Source organism: Nannospalax galili, unplaced genomic scaffold (genome assembly GCF_000622305.1).
Source record: "Nannospalax galili isolate Female #2095 unplaced genomic scaffold, S.galili_v1.0 scaffold127, whole genome shotgun sequence".
Lineage (NCBI taxonomy): Eukaryota > Metazoa > Chordata > Mammalia > Rodentia > Spalacidae > Nannospalax > Nannospalax galili.
In genome coordinates this window covers 3,348,176-3,354,175 of record NW_008360326.1, presented here as the reverse complement: position 1 = coordinate 3,354,175, position 6,000 = coordinate 3,348,176, and positions in this window count along the sequence as shown.

Below are 6,000 nucleotides of genomic sequence, written 5' to 3'. Positions count from 1 at the left end.
GCAGGAACCTGGAGGCAGGAGCTGGAGCACAGGCCATGGAGGAATGCTGCTTACTGGCTTGCTCCCCTGGCCCCTGCTCAACCTGCTTTCTTATGCAACACAGACCCACCTGCTCACAGTGGCACCACCCACAGTGGGCTGGGCCCTCCCACATCACAGAACAATCAAGAAGCCCCACAGACGTGGCCACAGGCCAGTTCAATGGAGGCAATTCCCCAATTGAGGCTCCCTCAACCCAGGTGTGTCAAGTTGACACTAAAGCTATCCGGCAGACATATATTATAAAGCTGCACTTATTTGAGACACACAGGATAGCCACAATCAGAAAGACAGAAAGTTAAAAGTTGCAAGGGGCTGGGGTTGCTGGGAATGGTAAATTTACTGTTGAATGGGAAAAGAATTTTAGTTTTACAATAGGAAAATGATAGAGATGGATGCTGATAATGGCTACATAAAACTGTGAATGTTTGTAATACTACTGAGTGGTACATTAAGACCTTTAAGATGGAAACATTTATGTGCACTTGACCATTGCAAAATTATCAATGTGAAGAAAAAGCAAAAACTAATGAGGTGCCTGAACTCAGAGACTTTCAGCTTCCCTTTTACTTTGTATTCTCTTTTCCAACATTATCTATGAGATTTTGGAATTTAGATTTCATTTAGGACAATTTCTCTTCTGTGATTATCAGTCTACCTATCTGTCTATGTGCTTATATGTATGCTTAATATATTTTTGCCATGTCTTTATATTTCAAAAGTCTGCATAAATAAATCTTTCATGGCCCTCCAGTCCTCAGAGGGAAGGTGAGGCTGTTTATGTTACAAGAACACGTTTTATTTGCCTTCAGCAGCCAGAGCACCACATGCTATTACTATAAATGGGGCATGATGATGTTTTGTTATGAAATGCCTTTTGATACAGGACAGCCACAGTCCAGTGACTTCCAAATATATTTCAACCTACTGTAAAAAATAAAATGATAGCTCTTTTCATGGATGCAATTCTCTGCACATATTTCCATGAACTTGAGGCCATTTACTAAGTCCAAACAGAGAAATATTGTTTTAATGGTTATAGATGTGTCCACTCAGCTTTGAACTAGGCATCCCTCTGCATCCTCCTAGTGCCTCCTGTCTGAAGCCCAGCATGAATCAGTCAGCCTGGGTAAGAAGAATAAAATACCTGAATTTAAAAAAATATTTATTTTAATTTTATGTGCATATGTGCTTTGTAAGTGCACCATGTGGGTGCAGTGCTCTGCTCATAAAGGTCAGAAGAGGGTGTCAGAGCCCCTGGAACTGGAGTTACTGATGGTTGCTATCTGCCATGTGGGTGCTGGGAACAGAACCTGACTCCTTTGCAAGAGCAGCCAGTGCTCGTAGCCACTGAACTATCATTCCAGCCTCTGAGTGTCTTTTCAAGACAAGACACAAACACTTCAAATTATTCCACAGACTACCCTTTGTATTCCTCAGTCTACATGCCATGTCTAAAACACCCATTGTCAGAAAGTCTTTGTTTCCTCTCAAGAACTGCCCACCCTTAAAGTAAAATAGTTAAAGGGAAAATACTCTATTTTAATAGTAACAATATTCAGTTTCTACAGTCCCTGAATTTCAAGTGCTTCTTTAGTTCCCCCCTTGCAGTTCTGCTGAAAATACACATACCAGAGAACTGTCTACACAGGTCCATAGGGGGGTCTTGCTCAAGGTGTTCACAACATGGTATTTGGGGTAGTGGGAGTTAGTCAATCAGCTGCCCTTCTGTAGGAAGTAGGCAAGGAAACTGTGGTGGAGGCATGTCCTGGGTGTATGAATTGATTGAAAGCATATCACTTATCCAGCACTGTGTAACAAAGTACATCAAATTCAGCCCCTTGAATCAACAAACATTTATTATATCAGCCTCTGTGGGTCAGGAGCCAGCATGACTTAGTTGGGTCTTTGGCTCAGGGTCTCCCACAGTGCTGCAATCAAGTTTTGGCAAGAGCCGTGCTCATCTCAAATCTCAACTGGCCTAGGGGAGGATTTGCTTCCAAGCTCACCCACAAGGCTGTTGGCATGGTTTAGTTCCTTCCAGCTGTTGGACAGAGGGCCTCAGTTTCTTACGGGCTGTTTGCTAAAGGCCTCTCTCCAGTCTTTGATATTAGGTTTTCCATAGGGCAGCTTGCAAATGTTCAGCTGGCTTCCATCAGAGCAAGAGAGCCAAAGATAAAGAAAGGTTTTGTGATCTAACCAAGAAGTGACATGTCATCACTTTTGCTGTTTTCCATGCATCAGGAACAAACCACTAGGTCTAGTCCACCATGCTCAAGGCCAGGTGACTACACAAAAGCATGAATACTAAGAGGATGCCATCACTAGAGAGCCGTGTTTGGCATTGCCCACCCCAAGGAGCAACAAAATAAAGGACCACACAGCATTAAATACAATACTCAACAGCAACGAGAAAGCTTTAGATGAGGTCCACAGCCAAACACAATTAAAATACACAGGAGAAAATGTTATTTACTTTGCAAGGATACAAATCAATTCAACAGTATATAACAATCACCCCGTTGTGTTTGTCTTCTGGGGGCAGCATGTGGAGGAACTGAGAACAAATTGCTATGTGAATCCAGAGTGAGGCATTGCAGACACAGACCAAAACTGTGGAGTGTGAATGCAGATACAGGTTGAACTCTGCATATGAGATCCAAAAGAAAGGACAAACAAAGTAAGAAGACAAGCACTGTGGGCCCCCCGCGTACTAAGGCCCCACAGAAGGCTTTCACTAAGATACATGTCTGTGGAAGCTTCCCAGATTCGGTTACTATGGTTTAAAGTTACCTCAAAGGCTAAGAGACTTTTGTTAAGCAAAAGTAGCCTGTGTCAGGGTGCTGTACCACTGAGTCTAGAAGAGTGTTCTAAATGTTTACTGTGTGTAAGGGGCATTCATAGGGTGAGCAACTGTCCCAGGAAGGAAGAGCTTCCTGTACATAGTGCTTCCAATATGATAACTTGATAAGTTAGTCACCTTGCCACCCAGAGAGCTTGTTCAAAGCTCAGACTGGTTACCTTCATAGGGAGTTCTGACTCGGTGTGCCTGAATGAGGCCAGGACTCCGCATTTCAAGGAGCACTTGGAACCCCTCTAGGAGGGGCTTGGAAGAAAGCTCAGTTGGTAAGGCTTCAAGCATGAAGATCTGAGTTCAATCCCCAGAACCCACATCTAAAAACCTGGGCATTGTGGTATGTACTTATAATCCCAGTACTGGGGAGGCAGAGGCAGGAGGATCCCTAGGGCTTGCTGGCCAGCCAGTCTAACCTACTTGGAAAACTCCAGACCAGTGAAAGACTCTGAAATACAGGTGGGTGGATGGATGGAGCCAGTGCAACTACACCTGAGGTTGTCCTCTGACTTCCACATGCTCTCACACACGTATACCTGCACACACATGAACATGCGTATACACATACATATAAACAGAGAAAGAGAGAGACAGAGACACATAGGCAAACAGAGGGAGGGAGAGAGAGAGAGACATACACATGTTAAGAAAGAGGCCTTTCTAATATAGAAGCATGGACCGAACTTTGAGAAACTCTCCCAAGGAAGGATAGCTTTGACAGGCAGTCCTTTGAGCACCCGAACACACCAGGCATTCTCAAGTGTGTGATCACAGTGTGACTTGGCCACCTCACACAGTATCACCATTACCTGTTGTTAATCCTACTGCTCTAGTTCACAGTTCACTGACTGTAGAATTTACCTACCTCATAAGATAGACCTCAAGATCCCAGAGGCAGGGTTCAGGAAGGGGTCAGGACAGGAGTTGGGGGTGGGCTGAGATTTCTCTGACCAGCTGTTACAAGAAACCACACCCTGTGACTGGATTAGGCACCCACAGAAGTCTCCCACCCCACAGGGATCTGAAGAATGTAATAATAAGATTAAGGTGAGAAGCACTAGGTCTTCAGGAAGCAGCCTGCCCCAAATGCAATCTCTGTAAGATATTTTCCATATTTGGACAGTAGAAAAGGTTACACAAGTACACTGGTAGGAGGAAACAGTGATGAAGTAATGGTAAATGCCTCAGGGACGGCATCTGAGGCTGGAGGAGCAGGGAGGAGGAGGTCAGAGGGAGCGATCTGGAGTAGCTACAGGTGCAGGAGGTAGATCTGTCCCCATGAGGAAGGGTCATTGTCAAATATCCCTGGTGACCAATCAGTATGTTTGCTCTATTGTTACATTCACTGACTGACTTTTTGATCTCTCTTTATTATTCATTTTCCAACGCAGACCAAATAACTTCTATGCAAATGGGTACTGTGTTGGGGCCTGATATCGTTTCGATTCTGAGTTTAATTATTCTGTGGAGCTTGAAGTGTTATCAGGATACACTCTGACTACCAGAAGACTGATAGAAACAAATCATGTTGGGTCAGGGAAAGAAATCGTTGCTAAGGGCAAGCTCTGTCATGGTCTTAGATTCATCATGTCTCTGAGACAAGATCCAAGTACAAGTAGTCTCTTTGGGAGGTAATCCCAGGAAATGCATTTAGGAGAGTGAGAATAAGTTGAAGAAGGCAGAGAGGCTGATAAAAGGGGCCCAGCAAGCCAGTCACCAGGGGCTGACTGGTGTTAGAGCTGCTGGGTGACTCAGAGACAACAGCAGGTCCACTGTTCATACTATGGAACGTGCTTTAGAGTTCTCACAGACAAGGGTTATTCGCCCATTAACTGTCCATCTGTCATTGGTTGAGGGTTGCTTCTTGGGAGATTATGTCTCGGACACTTCTGGTCTGTCCTATAAGAGAACTGAGCATATTCTTATGACTATGTAGAGTTACAAATGTTTTCCATAAACAGCTTTGAGAATGGAGAGGAATTCCAAGGGGATGTGGGTGGGCTGCCAACAGCATCTGCCACAATTGTTCAAATTTGCCGCATACTTGAGTGTTTCAGGCACCAGAGTCATTGTAAATTATTTATTTATTATCTGATGAATAATCTCCATTTTTCCATGCTAGGAGGTGAATGTGGAGTGAAAGTGATTTGCCTATGATTTCATAAGTAGCTAATGGTGGAGCTTAGTTTGAACCTAAGAAATGGAGTTTTATAATCCAAGATTTTGGCCACTATACTGGCTCCTAGAAGAGCTTAAAACCAGTTGAGGGAACATAAATAAATCTTAATATGTGGGTGTAAGGTCCAGTCGCTCCGTGAACCATGGGCTAGACTTCAGTTTGGGATTCAGCAGTGGTTAGAAGAGGAGGCATGTGATAAGGGTTCAAGAAGGACTGAGGTTCATGAGCTGGGGAGAGGAAAAGTGGGAAAAGTGCTTGCTACACAAACATGAGGACCTGAGTTCAGGCCCCCAACCTCCACCTCAAAGCTAAGCAGTCACATCTGTAGCCCCAGTACTGGTGGGGGAGAAGACAGGTAGACCCCAGGGGCTCAACAGCCAATCTAACAAGAATGGTAAACTCTCATTTCAGTTGAAATCCTGTCTCAAAAAAATAAGGTCAAAAGCAATAGAGGAAGTCCCCCTGATGTCAGCGTCTAGTTTCTACACATGCATGTATGGGCATACAATTCTAGGGCTGGAATAGGAATCACAAAGAGTTTAAGACAGGCAGTTCTGGGAGGACTTGGAATGCTGCTCTAAGGAGCTGATATACAGGCAGTTGGGCAATAAGGAATTACTAAGGTTTTCTGAGCAAGGACCTATGACAGAAAGTAACATAAGAGGTGGGCTCAACTGATGTCAGAGCCTATTTATAAGATAAAACAGTGTTCATGGACTAACATTTAACAAGAAGTAATAAACTTTCCGAATTGATTAAAGGAGAAGTGATGGAAAGGAAGAGGTATAGTAAGCGTTCAGATGTTTGAGGACTCTTGTCTGAGCTCGAGTCAGCGTGAGCATGATGGGATAACAACAGAAAAAGACCTGCTCTGACTGAGGACATGATGAGGTCAAGAGCACAGTCAGATCAGGGAGTCTAGATTAAG